General features: G+C 43.2%; 1 protein-coding gene across 1 annotated transcript in view; it reads left to right on the forward strand.

Annotated features, from left to right (window-relative positions):
* GRIP2 (glutamate receptor interacting protein 2) overlaps positions 1 to 26,203 on the forward strand; it is a gene marked incomplete at its 5' end in the record, with an annotated part of 556,895 nt that overhangs the window by 210,912 nt on the left and 319,780 nt on the right. The gene's annotated exons all lie outside the window — the stretch shown is intronic.

Consider the following 26,203-nt stretch of genomic DNA (forward strand, 5'->3'; position numbering starts at 1 on the left):
ATCCACCCCACTGACTCTAAAATAAAAGCTATTAAGCTAGCCCCAACCCCTAGGAATAAGGCAGAACTACAGGCTTTCTTGGGGTTAATCAATTTCTATCATTCATTCCTACCCCACAAAGCAACCATTGCAGAGCCTCTGCATAGGTTGCTGGACAAAAATGCCCCGTGGAAATGGTCCACAATACATGACAACAGCTTCCAGACTTTAAAACACTTGCTCTCAAGAAACTCAGCTGTCACTCACTTTATCGAAGGGAAGCCTGTCTGCCTAGCGTGTGATGCCTCCCCATACAGGGAGTGCAGAATTATTAGGCAAATGAGTATTTTGACCACATCATCCTCTTTATGCATGTTGTCTTACTCCAAGCTGTATAGGCTCGAAAGCCTACTACCAATTAAGCATATTAGGTGATGTGCATCTCTGTAATGAGAAGGGGTGTGGTCTAATGACATCAACACCCTGTATCAGGTGTGCATAATTATTAGGCAACTTCCTTTCCTTTGGCAAAATGGGTCAAAAGAAGGACTTGACAGGCTCAGAAAAGTCAAAAATAGTGAGATATCTTGCAGAGGGATGCAGCACTCTTAAAATTGCAAAGCTTCTGAAGCGTGATCATCGAACAATCAAGCGTTTCATTCAAAATAGTCAACAGGGTCGCAAGAAGCGTGTGGAGAAACCAAGGCGCAAAATAACTGCCCATGAACTGAGAAAAGTCAAGCGTGCAGCTGCCAAGATGCCACTTGCCACCAGTTTGGCCATATTTCAGAGCTGCAACATCACTGGAGTGCCCAAAAGCACAAGGTGTGCAATACTCAGAGACATGGCCAAGGTAAGAAAGGCTGAAAGACGACCACCACTGAACAAGACACACAAGCTGAAACGTCAAGACTGGGCCAAGAAATATCTCAAGACTGATTTTTCTAAGGTTTTATGGACTGATGAAATGAGAGTGAGTCTTGATGGGCCAGATGGATGGGCCCGTGGCTGGATTGGTAAAGGGCAGAGAGCTCCAGTCCGACTCAGACGCCAGCAAGGTGGAGGTGGAGTACTGGTTTGGGCTGGTATCATCAAAGATGAGCTTGTGGGGCCTTTTCGGGTTGAGGATGGAGTCAAGCTCAACTCCCAGTCCTACTGCCAGTTTCTGGAAGACACCTTCTTCAAGCAGTGGTACAGGAAGAAGTCTGCATCCTTCAAGAAAAACATGATTTTCATGCAGGACAATGCTCCATCACACGCGTCCAAGTACTCCACAGCGTGGCTGGCAAGAAAGGGTATAAAAGAAGGAAATCTAATGACATGGCCTCCTTGTTCACCTGATCTGAACCCCATTGAGAACCTGTGGTCCATCATCAAATGTGAGATTTACAAGGAGGGAAAACAGTACACCTCTCTGAACAGTGTCTGGGAGGCTGTGGTTGCTGCTGCACGCAATGTTGATGGTGAACAGATCAAAACACTGACAGAATCCATGGATGGCAGGCTTTTGAGTGTCCTTGCAAAGAAAGGTGGCTATATTGGTCACTGATTTGTTTTTGTTATGTTTTTGAATGTCAGAAATGTATATTTGTGAATGTTGAGATGTTATATTGGTTTCACCGGTAAAAATAAATAATTGAAATGGGTATATATTTGTTTTTTGTTAAGTTGCCTAATAATTATGCACAGTAATAGTCACCTGCACACACAGATTTCCCCCTAAAATAGCTATAACTAAAAACAAACTAAAAACTACTTCCAAAAATATTCAGCTTTGATATTAATGAGTTTTTTGGGTTCATTGAGAACATGGTTGTTGTTCAATAATAAAATTAATCCTCAAAAATACAACTTGCCTAATAATTCTGCACTCCCTGTATGGTGTGGGCGCAGTACTCAGTCACCTAGAAGATACAGGGGAACAAAAGCCAATTGCTTTTTACTCAAGGACACTTACCTCTGCAGAAAGGAACTATGCACAGATAGATAAAGAGGCATTAGCTCTCGTGGCAGGGGTTAAAAAATTTCACGACTATCTGTATGGTAGGAAATTTGTCATTTACACCGACCACAAACCTCTGTTGGGGTTATTCACAACCAACAAAATAACACCTCAAATACTCTCCCCCAGGGTTTTACATTGGTCTGTCTTCCTGTCAGCTTACTCTTATGACTTAAAATACAAACCAGGGAAAGACATGAGACACGCTGACACACTAAGCAGGCTACCCCTGTCTATTATCGAGCCAGACCCAGCCCCATCTTGTAATATCATGACCATTCAGGACCTCCCTGATTCACCCATTCAAGCCAAAGACATAGCCAAAAGCACAGCTAAGGACAGAATCTTAAGCAGAGTATCAGCCTGGGTAGCCACAGGTTGGTAGGCACATAGCCCCGACAAAGACTTCCAACAATACTTTAACCGTAGAAATGAGATTTTATCACATAAAGGATGCCTGCTTTGGGGTAGCAGGGTCATAGTCCCCGATAAACTAAGGAACAAGGTATTACAAGCATTACATGAAGGGCACCCTGGAATTGTTAGGATGAAGGCCCTGGCCCGTAGTTATGTTTAGTGGCCTGGCCTGGACAAAGACATCGAACTCCAAGTTACAGGGTGTTATCAGTGCCAAAAATCCAGGCCCAATCAACCACACCACCCAGTGTATAAATGGGAACCAACTTCTACACCATGGTCAAGAATCCACATTGACTATGCAGGCCCCTTTCAAGGCCGCCTTTTCCTCATAGTGGTGGACAGTTACTCAAAGTGGCTGGAGGTAATTCCAGTATCCAGCATGACCTCATCCAAACCCATACAGGTACTGCAGGGTCTTTTTGCCACTCATGGCCTACCTGATGTCATTGTGTCTGACAATGGCCCACAATTTACGTCTGCTGACTTTCAGGCCTTCAACAGATCCAACTCGATTAGACACATCACATCAGCCCCCTTCCACCCGGAGACTAATGGCCTTGCAGAACGCATGGTAAGGTCAACAAAAGATGCCCTAAAATGCATCATCACCGGAGACTGGCATCAAAGGCTGGCACAATACCTTTTGAGTCAACACACCACCCCGTCCACCACCACCAGCAAAAGCCCAGCGGAACTGCGGTGGGGCCGTCGTCTCAAGACAAAGCTGGACAGATTACACCCTGATCGTGTGGCGATGGAACCAGAACATCACCCCACCGTAAAAGAATTGACAGTGGGGGACCTTGTCTGGGCCAGAAATTACACATCAGGGGACTTTTGGGTTCCAGGGGTGGTGATTGCTAAAACCGGTCCTGTATCTTATGTTATTGAGGGGGAAGGGGGGCGACAATTTAGAAGACACTTAGATCAGTTGCGGAAGCGAGCCCCCGAAAACCAGCCAGAGGGTGAGACTTACACTAGAGAAGCAACATCTGACCCAGCAACCCTTCTAACACCTGAAGGGCCCTCTCTCGACTACATGCCAAACACACATACCTGGGACAGTCATGACACTAGTCAGGCATCCCAAGACCAGGGGGAACAAATGGGGGACCCCAATCCCACCCCAGTGGCTAGCAGGGAAGACCTCAGCCAATCTCCTGGAAGGGCAGAACCACCATTGCAACGTTCCAACAGGATCCGCAGGCCCCCAGCATACCTGCAGGATTTTGTAAGGTCATAGGTCATCTGTTTAAGGATTTTATTGTTGTTATTGTGTTCTCATGTTGGGGGGGAAGGGAATGTTATATATTAAGATGAATTAAAGCTCAGTTATGATGACAGCCAGCTGAACATCAGCTGTGAGGCGCCCGGCAACAACAGGAGGCGTCCTAACTCCCGTCTCATTGGACCGCCCGTTCTGGCGGGACCATTTAAGGATGTGGATTGGTTAATGGTTTGTTGGCAACAGTATTTAAGGAGCCAGGTTGTGAAGGCTCCTCAGTTCAACCACAATAAAGACCAGTTGAAACCTCGACGTCTCGTCATCTGTCTCACCGGTCTACCCACAATACTTAACAGATTAAAGATTTGATTTCACTTACCACTTATGAGCAGGTTGCCTGTAGACACAGATTTTCTATGGACAAATACAATGAAATATGGGACTCCTTTATGCAAAATGGAGAAATTTGATGAATGAATGATTGAATAAAATACAGTAGGATAAAGGACATGAACCTTTGTTGCCCAGAGTAGCTATGGAAAGAAGGATGGCCATATAAATCTAAATATTTAAATATTTTTATCTGCACAGTTCCCATCCAGGGTTTTGCTTTGTAATTGGGGAATGGTTTTACTGGCAGATTATTAAAGGCTTTCTGGAGTTAGTGGGTCCTCATAAGATTCCTTAAGAAAAGAAGTCTAGCTTTCCTATTGTGCAGTATATTTACTTCCTTTTGATCCCCTGCTGATGGTGCAGTGTGGTTCGATGGAGAAGGATTATGAGCTTTTGCAGCTATTTCTAGAGAGGGAAAAGTAGAGAGGATTCTTGAAGAATTATCTGTTAGGCAGCAAGTTATCCTCTTCACTTTCCCAATCCATTTCTGGTTATTTATTCTAGTTTTATTTATATATGATTCCAGAAGAATCAATACAAGAATAAACATTTAATAAATTATCATGGATTTCATTAAAAAAAATCCCAAAGACTTCCTCAGGTTGCTTTTAATCATTATTTAGAGTGATAAGTGATTCTGCACAAGAATACTTTTATATCATTTTAGGGGGGGAAAGCTACAACTCTAATTGTGGCTGTATGTGCACACGATGCCAAACACTTTTCAAAAAGGAGTGAGCTAGAAATATTCACAGAACACTTTAGCAGAACGTGGAATTGCATAGCTGGAAATAGGATTGATATCTTTCTTGCTTCTGTTCAGCATTCTAGCCTTTTCTGCAGGTCTGAGTTAAATTTCATGGTTAAGTTGAAAGAATTGCACCATGGAAACTGCAGTCTTCATGAAACCAAAACAAATGTTTTGGTTTCCCTTCGCTGTGCTCTTTTGAATTAAGTCAGTATATCTGAGCTGGCTACAGGTTTGACAGTTGTTCATCTCCTGCCCTTATGCTAAACCTTGTGGGAATTAGTTCCGTAGTTACTGGGTTTTGTGATTCCGTGCCAGCCTGTAATCCAGGCAGCTGAGTCCAGGGAATCAGAGGAGGAGAAGGAGGGGCCTGGGGAGCCATCAGAGTCAGAGGAAGGCTCTGATGAGCTACAGGACTTACAAAGTGAGGAAGAACCTGGCCCCTCCACTCATGATCAAGCTGAGAGCCAGCTGTGCTGGCAGGCTGAGTCAGACTCAGAGGAAGCACAGCTGGAAGACCTCAGAGATACTCATAAACACAGACAGGTCACATGAGTAGGTCAGAGGGAGGCAATGGGGCGACTCCATGAGAAAGCAGTGAGAAGCCACACCTTGGGGGCTGTGTAACAAAAAGGGAATGTGTGGGCAGAGCTGGTTGCTGGGGGCAATCGTTTACAAAGAACTTCAGTGTCAAGAGATCATGGGCTGTTTATTTTGTCTGTAAGTTATTTCCTGTTTGACTCATGCTCTGTTTTTGCTTTTGAACAAGGTCTCTGTTGGAAAAGTGTTCTGTTGCTTTTGTTTTTCTGGGACAGTTATCAGGTCTGTAACTCAAATAAAAAGGGTTTATTTTTCCAGTCTACTGTTAAAAAAGGGGCTGCCTTTGTGATGTAACAAGGACTTACGTAGGCTAGGACAGAACACTGAGAAAGGAGCAGATTCTCTACCACAGCCAACTCTCCTCTTTTTTATATATACATATTTTATTAATTTTCTAATTTTACAATCATGAGTACTTAAAAAAACGTGTTGTCTGGGTCCATTGGTAATTCAGAGGTACATATTAACTTTCTCAATCTAGTTCCAATACTACACCATCCAGTGCTTCCTTGGTCCTCTCTTCTTCCGGTGGTATGCATTTTTCCACATTGGGCAAATACAATTCTTGTTACTTTTAATACATATGCAATTAAATATAGACATCTTCATCACATTTTTCTGGTATTATACATAATATCGATAGTGTCAGTTTATAATATCTTTTCTAGCCAGAACATATCTCAATTGCATTTGCACTTAAAATCCATTTGTTCAATCAATATCCTGTTTTTCTTGCTTTTAAAAAAAAAATTAGTTTCCCATTGATGTTAAAATATATCGCTTATAATTTTCTCATAATAAATTATATTTGAATCAGCTTCCCTTATTCAAACCCTTTCAGAATTTTCATATTTCCCATCTCATAACAAAATATAATATTCTAGTTACAAATCCTATCCTTCTAATTATAATAATAGTTTTATTTCTAACAGTTATCTATTTTCTTAACCGTATTCAAACATCTGTTTAATAGTATAATATCCCAACTAATAGGTCAAAACCTCTATTTTCTTCAGTCTTACTCTAGCTTTCTTCCTGTGCCAAATAACTTTCCAAGTTAGTGCATTTGAATCATCAAGTAATTCTTCCTCTGTTTTTGTATACATTGTTTGGAATGAGGAAGAAAATTTGATTGAGGTATTTTTGGAAGAACGCTCAACCCATTTATATTCATTAAGCAGCCTCCATCCTTCTCCTTCAGTTTTTCTTTCATTTCTTGTTTGTCAATATTCAGCATTTCTCCTATCAGCTTTATCATCTGTTTGATCAGTTCTTCTTCCTTATTCTCAAATGTGTTCTGAGATCTTGACAGGTAAGATATCTTTTCCATTTCCAGTGTTATCACTGCATCTTCTAATTTTTTATTTGTCTGTATCTGTCTGTTAATTCCTTCCTTTAGGTCCTCCATCTGTTTCTTCTAATTTTCCTTCTGTTTTCTGGATTACTAGTTCCTTCTTTGTAGTCATTGTCTGGATTTGTAAATTTAGATTAGAAAATTGTTCTTTTATCTCATTTGCATTATTTTTAGTCTCATCATCAAATAAAATAATTTTCTCTTGGATTGATTTTAATGTAGAAAGAATTTCTGAGATTCACTAACATTTTCTTTTTGGTATATCAAGCTGGGAGCTTCAGAGACAAGTGTTAAAGATGTTTTTTACCATTTGAAGCTAAATATGAAACACCCATGTAGTCTTTATAGTCCAGTAGGGTCCCCAACATAGATAAGCAGCCCAAGGGTTTTTTTCCCCTTTTGTCAGCTGCAGTGTGCAAAAGTGAAAGTTTCCAGGAACAACAAAGAGTCTTATCTAAGTCTGGGCTTCAAACCAAGTTTCCTTTAAGTGTAATAAATTGTAGTGCTGTGATTCACCAGTAGATGTTGTTGACACCGTCTTCCAGCTTTCCAAATCCAAGCCTATTTTACAGACTTTCAAATATATTTTCTAAAAAAAGGCTCAAAGGTACTTTTAGTCCCCAAATTTCAAATCTATATATGTGTATTAATTCCAAATTGATCTTGTAGTTTTCTCTATTTTCCCCCAAAGCAATTAATTTGCCGCTTTTCTTTTCCTGAGCAAGCAGGGCAAAAACTTCCCTTCCCTCTCTTGGGGAGGATTCTTTGCTTTAGGCATTCTTTTTTTCCAGGAGAGTAGTATTAAGGTCATAAAAAGAGGATAAAGTTCCACCCAGTTCCATCCACGTTGCTCAAAAATTGCTAGTTAGTGCTTTTCTTTGGTTGTCAGCAGCTTCTGAATGGCCACACGAATGTAGCCAGTCTTTCCCCTGCTGGTTTGGAGGGCTTCCTCGGATCCAGTGGAAAGGCCACCGCCCCTCCAGAATTGACAAGGGTCCCCTCCTTCATCACTTTTGACCCTTTTTAGGGTCCCCAGCGGGGCAAAATTGCCCGTCACACCGTGACACCTACTGGAAGTCCTCCAACTCTTCTCTTGTTACCTCTCAGATCAATGGAGTTCAAGTCCCAGAATGGTCACCAGTAATCTGATAAATTCTGGGATTTGGTCCATACCTTAGGAAAATGGCCAAAGTGAGGAAAGCTGCTGTCATACATGAAGAGCAAAGAGGCAAACACTATCACAACCGTTTTTAATTGGAGCTGTGTATGGACTGTCCCTTTATTAGTCAAGGCCAGGGTTCTACAAACTATGGCCCATGGGCTGCCTCTAGCCCTCCGGAAGGTTCCTTCTGGCCTGTCAGTTCCTCTCATGTGCTGTGCTCTGATCCTTTCCAAATACCACAGGGGGAGAAAGGAGGGTTTCATTCACTACTGTTTGGAAAGGAAGACAGGACAGGGCAGAAAGGTAAGGATGGGATGGGATGGGATGGGATGGGGTAATGTTTATTGTCATTTTTCTGTGTACACAATGGCACACATTAAAATGACATTACAAAGCCCACTTTTGGAAAGAAAGAAAAAAAACCCGCACCTACCAAACCATATCACCATCCCAAGAATAATATAATAACAACAGCATCCAAAAGTGTCCCCCCAAATAACCTTGTTAACTTTCAAGACTCTTTTTTCTGCTATCTATTCAAAATAGACTATGATGAAGATTTATGTATATGTATCTGTATACAATCCATTTTGAATACATAGTGGAAAAATGAGTCTTGAGTGTTAACAAGGTTAATACTAGGAAGATAGGATTCACTGGAGGGTTACTGGACAAGGAAGGGGATGTGCTGGCTTTGAGCTGGCTGGAAGGTCGCTTCCTTTGCTGGAGTAGGTGCATTGATCGTTCCGCCTCCTCTCACCTGTGCAAAGAAAGCCCCATCCAAACTGGTTCATGGTTTTCTAATGTTTGAAATTTTTCTTATATTATTTGTCCATACAAGCACAGCATCTGTCTTTGTAGTTGTCACTACATTTCTTTTTTACTATTGTTGTGAATCTTATTACACTGAGCAAAATAAAAGACATTCATTCAATTAAATTTTATTTGTACATTTATAAAATTGATTCCCCCCCAGCTGTCAAATATTTCCAAAATGTCCAATGTAGCCCTCAGACTGGAACATTTGGGGGCCCCTGGTCAAGGCTACAAATGGCAGCATGAAAAGTATGACACTTTGGGCCACCTGCTCTTGATGTCACTCCCTAACTTTATTTCTCACAACCTCTCAGTCCTTTCTCCTTAACTTTTAATGCCCAATTCCAGTCTACTAACTTAGCTCTCAACTTGTTTAGCCTTGCTCCTTGTATATTCTCAAGTGCTGCTGAGCCAAATTTGTCAGAAGGTGATATATCACAACTAAAGGTGCTTCTTAGCCGGGATGATCTATGCACGGTCACTCATGCGCTCGTGTCCTCTCGTCTGGACTACTGCAACGCTCTCTACATGGGGCTGCCCTTGAGGACCACTCGGAAGCTCCAACTGGTACAGAATGCAGCCGCGAGAGTGGTGTTGGGAGTCTCCCGATACTCCCACGTTACGCCTCTGCTCCGTGAGCTGCATTGGTTGCCAGTTGTCTTCCGGGTCAGATTCAAGGTACTGGTAACGGTATTCAAAGCACTCCATGGCATGGGGCCGGAGTACCTCAGGGAACATCTGCTGCCGGCATCAAGCTCCCTGCGCCCTGTGCGTTCCCACAGAGAGGGCCTCCTCAGGGTGCCACCGATCAGAGAATGTCGATTGGTGGCCCCCAGGGGGAGATCCTTCTCTGTGGGCGCTCCGGAGCTGTGGAATCAGCTACCGGTAGAGCTCCGGACGGCGCCCGATCTTCGCTCCTTTCGCCGCGATCTCAAGACATTTCTGTTTGTACAAGCCGGCCTAGCCTGAGGGGGAGTGTTGGGGTTGTTTTATCTTTCGTTTTTTTTTTTTTAATTTTTCTGGGGGTTTTTAGCGCTGTATTTATATTGTTTTTAACTAGGGCAATTGTTTAATCTTTTTTTAATGTTTGTATTTGCTATTTTATTCTGCCCTGTGAACCGCCCTGAGTCCTCAGGGAGAAGGGCGGTATATAAATGTTATTAAATTAAATTAAAATTAAATTCCTCCTTCAGCACTTAATATAAATGTCATCCTGTTTGCCCATATTTCCTGATCTGAGAAATTTGGTGTTTTCTGCTCTGGGGAAAAAAAAACCTTCTCTGGACTGGTTTAATTAAATTAGGAGAAGGGGAGGGAGGAAGTTGTAGACTCTGGAGACAGGCTTATACTATAAATGCCAAGATACTTTTTCAACCACATTATCAATACAGGTAGTCCTCAATTTACGGCCACTATTCAGCCCAAAATTTCTGTTGTTAAGTGAGACATCTGTTAAGTGAGTTTTGCCCCATTTTACGACCTTTCTTGCCTCAGTTGTTAAGGGAATTACTGCAGTTGATAAGTTAGTAACCTTGTTGTTAAGTGAATCTGGCTTCACCATTGACTTTGCTTGTCAGAAGGTCACAAAAGGGGATCACATCACCTTGGGACACATCAACGGTTATGAATATGAAGCAGTTGCCAAGCATCTGATTTTGGATCATATGATCATGGGGATGCTGCAAAGGTCGTAACTGTGAAAAACAGTCATAAGTACTTTTTTCAGTGCCGTTGTAACTTTGAATGGTCATTAAATGAACTATTGTAAGTTGAGGACTATCTCTATGTTATATGCAATGATTCTGCATCTGTTCTGTCCCCCCCCCCCCGGGGTTCAAACAGACAGACAAGCAGGCATGACTAGCAAGGGTCAATTCCTCAGGCTTTAGTAATTGCCTTCTGATAAGGCCTTGGCAGCAAAATACAGTCAGCCAAAATAGGCTCGTTACCTCAAGTGTCCGCTGGAATGAGATAACTTCCAAACGATTACTCAAAATGAGTCCAAGCAAACAGTCCAGAAACAAAAGCACAGAAGCGTTGTCAAGAATTCAGGCCAGGGTTTCAAACAGGTAGTAAATCCGACAGAATTCTGAAGATGTGTCCAGAGGTTGATTAAATTATTGTTCGTCACAAAGTCCTGAGAGCAGACACATCCCCTTTTGTACCTTGTGGGGTGTGGCTCAGTGACTCAGCTAATCCCTGACCCTCCTACTCTTCCTACACTGCTGTAAATGCTTGGCTCTGCGCCGTTCTTGGGGATGTAGCCATGATTCATCTCCGCTACTCTCCATCTGCTGCAGCTGCTCTGGCTCACTCCCAGCCTGGCTAATCTCAGGCTCCTCTTGTCGGCCTTCAGATGGCGATGGAGGCCTTGCCAGAGGCGAGGGTCCCGGAGAGGGAGGCCTTGCCAGTTCCTCCCCATCATCCTCAGAGTCCTCTTCCTTGGGTAGGACAGGCTCAGGGGTCAGGGCCATAACAGCATCCCACTAATGAGAATTTTGCTAAATGGTCTTTGAAATATATTTGAATATAATTTATTTTAGATAAAGAAAATGAAAACCACAAACATTTGGAAGACATTTTTAGCACAGTCCTTGTGTTCAAAATTCCATTTCTTTTAAAAATGTGAGATCAAGTCTTGGCATATGATTGACAGCCTCTGGATTAAGAATCTTGTATTTCTGCTCCGATATTTTATCCAATTCCATCTTGATCTAGAGCCTTTATTTCAGCTCCCCAAGTGCTCAGATAACCATAACCTAGTACTAAAAGTTACAAACATTTTAGGAAATCATCTACTATTCTTTTTAAATGTACCAAGGCCATTATTTTGAAAAGGACAACTGTCCCTTGTTACAAAACATCACATGCATACCAAACATTGTGTCAGCCATGTAATGCAAGAACAAGAAGAAACCAAGACTTTATGTTTGTGAAACAATTATCCTTCTGATAGATTTGTTATTCTTCAATATTTGTACGATTTTGACTTCCATATGTTCCTTTAGATTATGTACCATAAGTTGGCAGAAGCAGAATAAACGTTGGCTATTATTCATTGGGGAAACTGATGCTGTTTCTTAATTAAACATAATGAAGCTTCCCAGAGTAAATTCATGTTTAATTCTAAAGGCACAAAAGGAAGGTATGCAGTTTAACTCCTTGATTTGAGTAATTAAAGAAAAATGGCAGCAAAGTAAGCAATGTTGCTTTGTGCTTTTTAAAACAGGAGTATGAGCAATGTTCTGGATAGCCAATGCATCTTTTCTTTTCTTTTCTTTTCTTTTCTTTTCTTTTCTTTTCTTTTCTTTTCTTTTCTTTTCTTTTCTTTTTTCTCTGATAGAAAGTCTATAGATTATTTAGTAGAACATATCCCGTCTACCATTGAAAGGATTTGATTCTTGGCAAGCAGGAGGAAGGGGAAACTCCTGCCTGAGATCTCTGTGGGAATTTCCCAGGATACATGTCATTTTCCCTATGGAGTGGGTGAAATGTGGCTGAAGCTTGGGAAGATCTGTTTCACATCTCCTTTCTGTATTCTGCATTCCTGACTTGTGTCATGCTTGGGCTTCACTGCAATCTGGATCCCTATCTCTGTTAAGACTCGAGATACTGATTTATTTTGAAATGTTTCTAAGATACGTTGAAATAATCTTCATGTAAAAACGTTAAGACCTGATAAAACCATGTTCACAAAATAATATTGATGAATTATTTGTAAAATAATTTTTGTAATAAATATTGGTTAAAAACTAATCTCAGGAGAAGATCTAAGCAAAGAATATAAGGTAACAAATGTTGAAACACAGCCTGGAAAGGATCTTAGGAAATAGACAGGAAGCCATACTACCTTGAGGCTAGTTTCCATTTTTGGGGGGCATTTTTTTTCCAAACTATATAGTAGAAAAACAATGGATCAACAAATATTTAAAATATGAAGTAGCTAATACCAATTTAATAACAAGAATAAGTATCTTCTGAATTAATTGAAATGGTATTTTAATATTTTGACATTATAGGAAAAAAGCTATTTTAGCCTATGGTAGAAAAAATACCAGGAAGAGTCTGATGGTACCTTTTCTTATTACTTTTATTAAAAGTCTTTCTGTCTCTGTCTCTCTGTCTCTCTGTCTCTCTGTCTCTCTGTCTCTCTCTCTCTCTCTCTCTCTCTCTCTCTCTCTCTCTCTCTCTCTCTCTCTCTCTCTGTGTGTGTGTGTGTGTGTGTGTGTGTCCCAATAGTATACAGCATTAAAGCAAACCAGAAGAAAGTGGTTAAAATACCATCAACAAAACTGCAGTCCATGAAAAAAAAACGATAGAAACATGCTGAAAATGTTGAGAAAGGCAAAAAAAAAATTGCCCAGAGCATTTCACTCAAAGCTGAGTGCTTGCCAAGACCTAAAAAATATTGAGGTAGGGATAGATAGATATAATCAAACAATCAATAAATAGGAAATGTTCCTTTCGGAAGAGCTGTACCTGGGGGATAAGGGCCAAGACAAAGAAGGTCTTTGTGGTAGTAATTGCAAGATAGCCCATACATTGTAGTACAGGCAGCTGGACTTCCTCTGATGATTTTAGCAATCAACAAGGTTTATAGCAAGGAAAATGATACGTTTAGGTCTTATATGTCAAAGCAGAGCCTTGCAACTGACTCAGTAGCTCACAAGCATCCATTACAGTTGCTTCAATGCAGAATCCCAACTAAATGGCCTCACTTGGAAATCACTTAGGACAGGGGTGTCAACTGGTAGCCCATGGGATGTGTCACGCACAGGCCATGCCCACCCCGGTTCTGCAAAGGCAAAAACTGTTGTGATACATTGCAATGTGTCACTTGACACAATCAAGTTTGACACCCGTGACTTGGGATGATGATGCTGTATCCTACATGAGGTTTTTTCTTCTTTTATCTCCTTTCGTCTTTTAAGATCCCACTTGATTATGACGATTATTATCTATGATATCTGTGAGAGTTGACTTCTGTCCTCTTTAATTACAGAGTATGCAACTAAGATCTCCCCTTTTGGCAACCTCTGCCAATTCCTCAGCTGAAAAGAAAGCATAGCTGAGCAAAATAAGTATGGCTTAAACTTTCGCAGAGAATGGATGAGGAAAACTTGTAAAGAAGAAAATATATCTTCTCATACTCAGGTGAGATAGGTTGGGTAAATAAATCAATAAATCTAACTAATGAAAAGGCATGTCCTTTGATATTCCCCAGTGAATTGCCTAAAATTTCAACACTTTTTCTGCACATTGTGTATCTAGAGAACCAATACTCTATTCTGTCAAATTGAGTGATACTTGCTTTTAGCAATAAAAATTGAGTCATTCATTATCTTCAGTGTCAGTTTGGTGCTAAAACTATAGGAACCTGAATTTATAAGACTTGACCTCCTATACACACCACCAAAACAAACACTGATTGATTTTATGAAGGTGGGGAGGGAAAGACAAGTAGGAAATGAGCAGTCAAAAAGCTTGATTCTTTAGCCAGAGGTTTGACCTCCGAGGTTGCTGTTTTGCTCCCAGATGTTTTGTTATCACACTAGGTAAGATCTTCTGCAGGGTTTTGAGTGAAGTGTCTTGTTCATTTATATAGGTCCTGGGTGGTCAGGACTGATTAAATCATAAGACTGGTTGAATCACAAAATTGATTCTGGTCTTGTGACTTCTGAAATTAAACTGGTGAGTGGGTGGTCGTTTCTGTCATCAAATGGCTGCTAGTTGTCAAATGGCATGACCTGAAGTTCCTGATTGCCAGTCACACCATCAATAAACAACATCAGTTTGATTGGGATGAAGCCAAAGACATTGACCATGCTAAACCCCATCAGGCACACAAGTTTATCGAAGCCTGATATTCCACCAATATTCCATCAACAAATACATTGATTTAGAACAGTGTATGAACCAATAAGGAAGCGGACCATCTGAACCATCAATTGACAACACAACTGACCACCACCACCACCTGTTGAATTTCACACCTCACAGCAACCAATCAAAAGTCATAAGACCAGAATAGTTTTGGGATTCAATCAGTCTCGTGACTCAGCCAATCTTGTGATTCAGCCAGTCACTCAGTTCATCTTGTGACTCAACCAGTCACCAGTTACCTAACAATCCAGGACCTATATAAACAAACAAGACACTTCAATCAAAAATCCACTGAAGATGTTACCTGGTTTAATAACGAAACATTTGGGAGCCAAAGCAGCAAGCTCAAAGGACAAATTTCTGTCTAAATCTACAACCTGAGCTAAGAATATTCTTTCTAGCTTGATTCTTGCCTTTAGTTGGAATTCCTGTTTTATGTGATCTTTGTGATGGTGCTGGAAATGGCTAAGGGATAAGTTGCTTCCGTACTGATTCCAGCTGAAAACTTGTACAGAAGCAATTTTTTTCTGATCCAGACAAGGGCTTACACACATCTTCTACTTAATAGGCAATTTCCCTGATAACTGAGCCCTGAATTTCCTCCCTAATTTACAGTCATTTTGATCTTTTGGTCTTGAAAGCAGGAAGAATCTAGGGCAGACATGTCAAACACAAGGCCCGGGGGCTGGATCTGGCCTGCGAAGTGGTTTCATGTGGACCGTGAAGCCATCCTGGAAAAAGTGAGGGAATGGCCCCCACTGCCTTGGCCCTGGCCCAGAGACCCTCAGATCTGTCCCACTCTTGCCCAGGCTCTCATAGTCACCCTTGATGTGAACGATGTAGAGCTGGCCATGCCCACCCAGTAGGCCATACGCAGTCTAGCCACGCCCACCCAGTAGGCCACACCCACCCTGGCCATACCCACCTGGCCCCCTGAGGGCAACCACAATGCTGATGCGGCCCTCAATGAAATTGAGTTTGACACCCCTGATCTAGGGAATGAAAAGAGATATAAATACCCAGTGAGATGTCTATGGAGATTCTCAGTCATCCAGGTCCCAAAGGTACTTTTTCAAAAGGCAATTGGACTTTTTGTTTTTGCTTGAACATGTTTTACTTCTCATCCAAGAAGCTTCTTCAGAAGTGACAGAGATATTTGAATTTGACCAGTGCTCAGGACGGATAACTGAGAATCTTCTAATGGGAAATGTGTTTTCTTCACCTAAAGAACACTCTCATCTCATGTTAGTCAGGGTTGAATTTTTTCAGAACTAAATGACTTCCTTGTTTGGACATATCTCAAGAGTAAAATAATTATATTTTCTGGTACATTCACAGTTAAATTCACTTCACGAGGCCATTGAAAGCTATCTGATACCAAGCTAAGTCTTTATCTATACCAGAATTGTCTACTGAATAAAAAAACATTTAGAAGTGTTCCAAAAGGAAGTTGTTTTTGTTTTGTTTTTTAAAGCTATCAGTGTCCAGGGGTAACTTATTGGGAATGCGAAGGAAAATCTTGCTTCAAGAGTTGTTCCACTCCAGAAGAGCAAACACTTGAAAGAACGTTTATTTTCCCTCCCCTAAAGAAAATAATAATATTATTTTGCTTTAGCTGCTCTTGCAGAATCAAGAGAAAAGATGCAAAACCCTTCCTCTGTCCAGGAAAATGAATGTCAGCCAACAGCTCCTTGAATGTGTAATTTTTTTGTAAGGCACTTCGAAAATAATTTCATCAGAAACTGAAATACAAATATTTAAATTAGAGAACAAAGAACATTAATATAAAACAGACATTTATTTGATTTACCTTGTTTGCTGATGAAATTGTTTTTAAACATCTTTTCCCCCAAGTTATCCCCAAAAGGAATTTTGTCTGATTATATCATGCTACATCTGAATTTAAAAATAATAAAGATAAACCCAATATACTGACAAGAAATACTAATAAATATAAATTTGTTAATGGGCAGGAAAGAAAATACATTTCTGACTTTGAAATGTACACTAGGCAATACTAACAAAGAACATGAATTATCTATAAATGTCTATAAATCTGAAATATTCCCAATGGAAATATTAGCTATTTCCCCCAAAGCCTTTATTATAAGTTAAGCCTTTCTTGGTAGAGTTTCCACCGTAAGAAGGAAATTAAAAGATGAAATAAAACGTGTGCCAGAAGCTGTTGGTGAAGTACAACTAAAAAATAGGAGACCATAGGCAAATCAATAATTATTCAAGAAAATAAAGGAGTAATTTCATCTCTTAGTACTAAGTCACATTATTGTACTTGTAGCAAGCTAGATAGATTGTGTATTCAATTGACAATTATGATGAAATGTTTATCTGTATTATTGAGCAAGAACTCAGCACTCACGTGTCAATATACTACATTATTCTTAAATAGTAGTTTCCTTTAAAAAATCCTTTAAAATAATCTGGTTTGGATTTATTCAAACCATTGAATACAGTAAGACTGATTTTGTTTTGTGACCAATAAACGACTCTGCAAAATGCATTTCTACAGATTTTATACCCCTAGTCTTGAGGTCCTTCCTTCCCAACTTTTTCTGCAAAATTAGAGTGCCACACAAAGTATTGGCAAAAGATAACTATCTCAGTCCATAGTTTTCAGGGATTGTTGCTTTAAGGATGAACAAAGTGTCAAGGAATGAACACATGGACACCACTTGTGCTACCCTCAGATTCCCTATCTCACCTGACTTTAATTGGTTTTAGATTCTTTTCACGAAAATTACACAGAAGCCCACATGGTATGTGACATGTAAAGCATCATCTTTATTCATAGGAATGCTTTGCGGGGGCGGGAGAGATTGGTTATAGCAGACATGTCAAACACAAGGCCCGGGGGCCGGATCTGGCCCGCAAAGTGGTTTCATGTGGCCCGCGAAGCCATCCTGGAAACAGTGAGGAAACGGCCCCCACTGCCTTGGCCCTGGCCCAGAGACTCTCCTTCTGCCAGAGACCCTCAGATCTGTCCCACTCCTGCCCAGGCCCCCATAGGCACCCTTGATGCGAACGATGTAGAGCTGGCCATGCCCACCCAGTAGGCCATACGCACTCTAGCCACGCCCAACCAGTAGGCCACGCCTACCCTGGCCATACCCACCCGGCCCCCTGAGGGCAACCGCAATGCTGATGCGGCCCTCAGTGAAATTGAGTTTGACACCCCTGGGTTATAGACTCTTGTTATGCTTGAAAGTGTGTCTATCTGTCTTGAGAAAAAAACAAAAAGGTAAGCTGGAGGTAGAAAAGAGATTAGAAGTGAGAGTAAGGGGAAAACTCGGTCATTAGCCTTCTGATACATTGCTATTTTGTGACCTGCCAGATCCCTCAGGTTAGCCAGTTTTGCATTACATTAATAGCCTCCTGCTGATTCTCTGATATCCAATAAAATATACAGAATAATATAATTCCTAAATCATAATTGTAGCACTGAAAGACAGTTAAAATATTGGCAGCAATATAATTCTGTAGAGAAGGAAGTTTTGCAAACCATCTAAATGTTTGCATGTTTTTGCCATTATTATAACTTCCTAGATGTATTTAAAGAAAGTCTGGTTGAATAAATTGCACTAACATTTCATATTTGATATTTTATTTAATTCATAAGCAGGCATCCAACGTGTCTGTTCCAGAATGAAAAAAGTAATTTGCCCTTCCCTTTAACCATTTTTTTAAAAAAAGAATAACTATGGCCAATCGTGTGATTACTTCATTAAACAACTAATGATCACTTGGGGCTAATTCTACCCTTTGTAAATCTCACAAACTTTGTCCCCATCAGAGTGCATCTCTCACTACATGGAGAAACATATACCTAGAGACACATCAGTAGTGCTGTTCAGAAGTCTGAAAGCTTCATCACTGATGCCTAACAGTCTGGAAAAAGTTACCAAAACCACTTCTAACCTCCTAGGGCTCACTGACCTGCACTGTTTTCAAATGGAGAAGATTGAGGAGAGTAGTGAAATCTTCCCAGTAATGGTTGAAACTGAAATACAAGTTGGTCAGGCAACAATAACAGGATAACCACCAATATCCAAGCAATTTTACAAGAGAATGGGAAATGAAGAACAAATGCTGTTTTGGAAGAGCTAAATTAAAGCCAAACCCCAAACTGCATACAAATGGTAGTGCAAGGTTTGAAACAAGCAGTTGTACTGGAAAAATCCTGAACGTGACTGAGTTGAAGTAGCTTGCCACAGGGGAGTGGGTCACGATTCCTACACAACAATTATATAAAGCTTACAGTTATTGCAACTAAAGGTAGTATTGAATCTGGATCACAATTATTATTTCAGTAACAAGGCAATATAGGCTGTTGAAGTTGATAAAATGGGGTTGCAGTTTGGGCACTCGGTCTCTAAAAGGTTCGCCATCACTGCCCTAAGTGGAATTTTCCTCCAGTGGGATTTTCCCATGTATTTTACCAGGAAACGTAGATAGGGCAGCCTAGAAACGTCAATACCCTAAGCACTCCGAGATGTCAGTTTTGCTCTCCAAGTTCATGGTGACGTAACCCTAACACTAAGTGGAATTTTCTTCCAATGGGATTTTCCCATGTATTTTACCAGGAAACATAGGGCAGGCTAGAAAAGTCAGTGCTTCTTAACCATACCCAAGAACTCCAAATTAGTTGGCAATATCCATTTTGTTCTCTGAGTTCATGATGACCTAACCCTAACCCTTAGTGGAATTTTCCTCCAATGGGATTTTCCTTGTATTTTACCAGGAAACATAGATAGGGCAGGCTAGAAAAGTCAGTGCCCTCCTAACCATATCAAAGCACTCCGAATTTGTTGGAGATGTCCACTTTGTTCTCCAAGTTCATGGTAACGTAGCCCTAACCCTAAGTGGAATTTTCCTCCAATGGAATTTTCCTATGTATTTTACCAGGAAACATAGATAGGGCAGGCTACAAAAGTCAGTGCCTTCCTAACCATACCCAATGTTATGTCCATAATGGTCCTGGCCCCCTCCAACACCAACACAGGAAAGAACAATGCAGGTAACAAAAAAAAAACAGGAACGTAATTTAACAGATGCTGAAACTCAAACAAAGTTAGCACTGGGAGTGGCTTGCTCCCAGTGCTGACTAAATTCTCTTCCCCTGTTGTTACACCTGTTGTGTACTGGGTTCATTGCGCAGGAATGAAGACGAGGTGAAGACGAGAACAGGGCTGCAGATGCAGCAATTTATACCCTGGCCCCTAGGTGGCGGCCAATAGGTTTGAAGCAACCTATTGCCGCCTAGGGGCAACCAATAGCAGCACTGGAGACGGGCTGTCTGAGATGCTGGGAGCCGTTATCTAGCTCCCTGCTCCAGCAGCCTGCCAGCCATTACCACGTGGTGTTAACAAGCAAGCCCAATACATTACACCCCTCCCCCCCTTAGAACGAACAACATTATAGCAACAATAGAAAGTAATTACAGCAATACACTTTACAAAGACTTAACACTGGTGTGAATAGGTTCCACTTAGCAGCACAGTAAAATACTTACAACATTATAGCTCCATTGTCCATTACAATCTTGTAGGTCAGCATTAAATACAAGGGTACATACAACATTATAGCTTTATTATTTCAGAACAAAATCTTGCAGATAAGCAGGAGGTTTGCATGGCTTTGTGGAACGCCTGGGGGACCCAGGCACATCCTGGCCTATCAGCTTGCCCGCCGGGCTGGGTAGATCAGTGTCTCTTAGTTCAAGTGATTCAGAGTGGCTCGGTGCTCTCTGGCTGGCCTTTCCAGGATGGCCCACCCCAGAGTTAGTTTGTTTAGCAGAGTTAGCACAGCAGCTGAAGCCATCAGGTTGGCTTTCTCCGTCAGGGAACCCATGTTGCACGTCCTGGCTCCCCTCCTCTATGGCCAACTCATCGTTGCTTGGGCTGTGTGAGCCTTCAGAGTCTATGCATGGGCCAGCTTGGCTGCCAGTTTGTGGACCCTGGTAAGGACTTATGATGAAGTCCTCGCTTTGTGGCCATTCTGGGAAATGCTTCCTAAGCTGATCGATGTGGCACCCTACAACTCGCCCACACTTCAGCCCCACTTTGTAAGAGAGGGGGCCTGACGTTTTAGTAATTTTTCCAGGCACCCACAAATTCCCATGCCCATAGTTCCTGGCCCACACCCCATCACCCACTTGCAGCCCCCTTGGGGTTTTGGGTGCGAAGCTTCTGCTGCCACCCTATCTGGATGCAATCTGTCCAGTTTCGTGATCAGTCGCCTCCCCCAGCGCAGCTCTGCTGGGCTTTTCCCTGTAGCCGTGCAGGGCGTGGAATGCTGGCAAAGTGAAAAATCTGCCAATCTGTGATGCCAGTCCCCAGTCACTATACGCTTCAGTGACTCTTTTGCGGTCCAGACCATGCATTCGGCTTGACCATTAGAAGAAGGGTGAAATGGGGCTGACGTTGCATGCCTGATGAGGTTTGCTCTCAGGAATGCCTGAAATTCTGCCGCTGTAAATTGGGCTCCATTGTCGGATACTATGACGTCTGGCAGCCCATGTGTGGCAAAGAGTTTCCTAACCACCTGGATGGTCCTAGCAGTAGTCATGTTAGCAACTGGAATTACTTCAAGCAATTTAGAGTGGCTGTCGACCACTATAAGGAAGAGCTGTCCCTGAAAGGGCCCAGCAAAGTCTATGTGAATTCTAGACCAGGAAGTGTGAGTCTTCTCCCGCCTGTGAACTGGAGCGTGCGGCATTTCAGGCCTTGATTGTTGGCATGTGTAACATCCCTGCACCTGGGCTTCAATGGCCTTGTCTAAACCTGACCACCATAAGTAGCTTCTCGCTAAAGCTTTTATATGGACAATACCCGGATGACCTTCATGCAGTGATTTTAAGACCCTGTCTCTTAGTGAGGTGGGGACTATGACACCTTTGTGATGCAACCCTTGTGAGCTGATAGCTCGTGTCTTCTAGTAAAATAACTCTGAAATTCAGGGCCTGGGCTTTTATCCAGCCACCCTGTGTGCACCCAAGAAAGCACTCTACTTAGTGTCTTATCAGCTGTTGTTTCTGCAGCTATGTCCCCTGCGTGGAGGCGAAACTCTGGCAAGTCCTGAATGGACAATATGCGGGCCACTGGGGCCGGATCTGGTTCGATTTGTGGCATGGAAGCCTACTCAGGCCATGTGCATGGCCCATTTCTTTGCCGGGTTTGTGAATCAGCTTAAATGTGTACACTGATAAAAAAAAATAGACCATCTCAGCATTCTAGGAGATAATATATGGGGTGTCTGTTTGTCTGTGGTGAATAACCCCAGTAGCAGTTTGTGGTCTGTGAAGACCGTGAAGTCCCTGCCATATACTGTAAGTAGTCATGGAATTTTTTTTTAACTCCAGCTACCATGGCCAATGCCTCTTTGTCAATTTGAGCATAGTTACGCTCAGCAGAGGACAGTGTCCTCGAATAAAATGCAATGGGAACTTGGGTTCCATCTTTCTCTAAGTGACTAAAGACTGCACCCACCTCGTATGGGGATGCGTCACATGCTAAACAGACTTTCTGAAATGAGTGATAGTGGAACTGACTGACAGAAGTGACTTCTGGTCCTGAAAACATTTTTCGTGAATGCTGGTCCACTTCCAAGAAGCTTTTTTATCTAAGAGCCTGTGAAATGGCTCTGCCACTGTGGTCTTGTTAGGAAGGAATGCGTGGTAGAAGTTGAGGAGGCCCAAGAATGCTTGCAGCTCTCCTTTTGTTTTAGGGCTAGGTGCTATCTGAATGGCCTTCACTTTGGACTCAGCTGGTGGATGCCATTAGCATCAATGCGAAATCCCAAAAATTCAGTTGAGGGAACCCCAATACTACATTTGTTCTTATTTAGTTTGAGGCCTGCTTCATGCAGCCTCTGCAGGACAGCTCTGAGCCTCCTTGCTAGCACCTCTGTGGATTCTCTGGCAATAAGCACATCATCAAAATAGGGGCAAACCCCTGGAATGCCCTTAAGTGTGTGTTCCATGATTCCCTGAAAAATGCCTGGGGCTACACTGACTCCAAATTGCAAGCACTTTACTCTGAAAGCCCCCCTGTGGGTCACAATTGTCTGCTGCGGCCATGGCCTCATCAACAGGTAGTTGCTGATAGATCTGCACCAAATCTAATTTCGCAAAAGTGGAGCCACCCTGCAAAGATGCCAGGATGTGGCTCACCACGGGGACTGGGTATGCATGCTGTTTAAGGGCCCGGTTAATTGTGCATTTATAATCTGCATATATTCTGATTTCCCCATTGGCTTTAAGTGGTGTTACAATAGGAGTTTCCCACTCCACCATCTACTGGTTGCAAAACGCCCTGTTCCACAAGCTTGTCTAGTTCCGTGTCTATTTTGTGCTTGAGGGCAAAGGGAACCCTGTGAGGCTTATGGGAACCATGTTTGGGTCTAGTTTGAATGCTATTGGCAGGCCCGTGTAACTTCCTAGGGCTGAATCAAATACGTCTGTGAAGTCCTCGCAAACTGACGCTAGACTTGCGACTTGTGTCTGGTTGATACCGGTTACTTGGATGCCTAGTGCATCAAACCAATCGAGCCCAATTAGGCTCATTCTCTGGCCCCCTACTATGACAACATCCAGGTGCCCTGAAAACCCATTAAATTTAACAGCCAAGGTGGCTTCACCCTTTACTGTGACCTTTGCGTTCTGAAAATCTGTTAAAAGTATGTCAGAGGGCCTCAACTTGGCCCATCTCCTACTGCGACTGTACACGAAATTAATTGTGTCCAGAGAAATAATGGAAACGGCGGAGCCTGTGTCCAGCTCCATCTTACAGGGGACCCCTTGGAGCTCCACCTGAAGTCTATACTTGGGTTTAAGGGGGCATCGGGCCCTGGTACAGCAGACACTTCTATGGCTTGAGCAAAACCCCATGCTAAAATGGCCCCAGTACCTCTCCTGGTCAGATCTTCCAACTGGCGATTTGATGGCCGGTCCCTCTGGTGACCTCTGCAAACTGATGCGATGTGGCCGGTTTTTCCACAGGCCTGGCACGTGGTTGTCTGGAACCTGCAGTCCGAGCATTGGTGGCAGCCGCCACAACCTGGACATCTAGGCAAGAGATCTGCCTTGCGGAGCTGTTGGTCAGGTTGTCTGTGCAACTTGTCAACTTTGGCGTCTTCTTCTGAGTGCTCGGTGAGTTCTGCATCCTCATGGTGGACGGCTTCTTTGCATTGCATCGTTTTGGCGGGCTGGATCGTTTAGACGGCTCCACCTGCAGCTTAGTTTGCCATGACTTCATTCTGGGCATCTGCGAACGACAGGACCTCTCTGGCAAAAAGTCTCTGCTTCAGCTCTCAGTTGCAGAGGCCGCAGATGAGCCGGTCTCGAAGTTGCTCTTCAACGTCTGAAAATCAACAGAGGCGTGCGGCCTGCCTCAAGGCCACAATGTACTCGGATGCGGTGTCTCCCAGCTGCTTTATTCATTGTTCGAAGGCGTAGCACCATGCAATCACCGACATCTTTGTTTGGAAATGTTCTCCGAGTTTCTTCTTCAGTTCGGCATAGGAGACAGATTCCAATGGTGTGGGCGCAAACAGCTTTTCGGCCAGATCGAACGTCGCTGGGCCACACACACAGAGCAGCGTGGCGGCCTTCAGTCCATCCTCTGCGACCTGGTTCACCCGAAGGTAGTTCTCGACCTGGGACAGGTACGATGGCTATCCTTCTGGTTGCTTGATGTCGAATTCTCGCAGCCTTCCAACCTTAGGCATTCTGCTGGTCTTCACGGCTGGATATCAGCGTCTTCAAATCCTGCCTCTCTGTTGCCCAGGGACTGGTCCTCTGAGCGCATGGTCTCTATTGTGGCTTAGCTAGCCGACCATAGTGAAGGGAGAGAATTTGCTTTTCCCACCAGGTGAACGCTGCCTCTCCCCTAGTGACTTTCAGCTTCGACGAAGAAGCAGGATCCCACCTTCATCACCAGTGTTGTGTACTGGGTTCGTTGTGCAGGAATGAATACGAGGCGAGTGAGTTCAGCAAAGGTCATGGTTTATTGCTTGCAGGATCTGAACTAGAGAACAGGGCTGCAGATGCAGCAAACCTATAGGCGGCGGCCAATAGGTTTGAAGCAACCTATTGCTGCCTAGGGGCAACCAATAGCAGCACTGGAGATGGGCTGTCTGAGATGCTGGGAGCCGTTAGCTAGCTCCCTGCTCCAGCAGCCTGCCAGCCATTACCACGTGGTGTTAACAAGCAAGCCCAATAGATTGCACCACCCTTCCCTTCTCAGCAGACCAGCATCCTGTTAGGTAGGTACAAATCCCTCCCCTTCCTTGTCCAAAACTTTTGAGTGCTTCTCTGCTCCACATGGCTCTCCGCCTCGCCACCAGCTCCGTTGCCTGATAAGTCATCTCCTGTTGCCCAAGGGTACAGCCGGTGGGAGGTTTGGTGCCCCAAAATGCACACCTCATTGGTTGGAATCTACCTGGCTACTCTGCAGAGTCTGGCCCGCTCACTGGACTGTTTGCCAGCAGCTGCTTCCTACTCCCCAGCCGGCCTGCGGGGCTCTCGGGCGTTTGGCTGTGTCAGCTCTGATCTCCCGGCCTCCCACCTGATTGTTGGAGCAAACTATGGCTTGCAAACAGAGCACGGCGGTGGAGCTGTGAGTGGCTCTGGGGTCCCAGCCGCCTAGCTGATCATTGGCAGAGGAAGCGGCATGCAGGCAGAGTGGAGCAGCAGCGCTGCGAGTGGCTCCAGCATCCCGGCCACCCAGCTGAGTGTCGGTGCATTCAGCGGCTGGCAAGCGGAGCAGCGATGCTGTGAGCAGCTGGCGGCCATGGCTGCAGTCTTTCCCCCCCACCCATTGATTGTCAAGCCCGGGGCTTGACACCCAAGTACTCCGAATTTGTTGGCGATGTCCATTTTGCTCTCTGAGTTCATGGTGACGTAACACTAACTTTAAGTCTGTGGTGGCGAACCTATGGCACGCGTGCCACAGGTGCCACACAGAGTCCTCTCTGTGGGCATGTGCACCATCACCCCAGTTCTCAGCCTTCAGCTGGGTTTTGTAAAACCTTTTCGCTTTAAGGCTCTGCCGCCATATGCAAAAAAAAAAGTTTCAATAAATCAATTTCAACTTCTCACGGAAAAAAAAGATCTTTCAAAATTGGAATTGATTGATTGAACTTTTTAGTCCCACCCAGTCTGCCCTTACCACCACAGTCATGCCCACCCAATGGACCACGCCTATCCAATGGGACACACCCACCTAATGGGCCACACCCACCTGGCACCCAATGATACATAAGTGGGGTTTGGGTTGCAGTTTGGGCACTTGGTCTCTAAAAGGTTCACTATCACTGTCCTGTTCAGTAATGTGAAGCTTCCAGTCCAAACAGTGTTCTCCTATATCTTCCTATCCCCCTAAGAAACAAACTTACACAGTTGTTCTACAAAAAAGTCAAGATGTTTATAAATAATTGGTCAATCTCCAGAAAAAAAAATTAAAAGTCAAGATGGCAGCTGTGAGCATGCTTATGCCCCCTTTTATGTGTGTCAGCCATGTAGGTCATGTTATACCTGCTCCTTAATGTGTTGACTTGAATGTTCAGGAGGGCTTTTCGTCCTTGTAAATCAGTTGCCCACACTCCCC

Source organism: Vipera ursinii (assembly GCF_947247035.1).
Source record: "Vipera ursinii genome assembly, chromosome: 2".
In the NCBI taxonomy this organism is placed as follows: Eukaryota; Metazoa; Chordata; class Lepidosauria; order Squamata; family Viperidae; genus Vipera; species Vipera ursinii.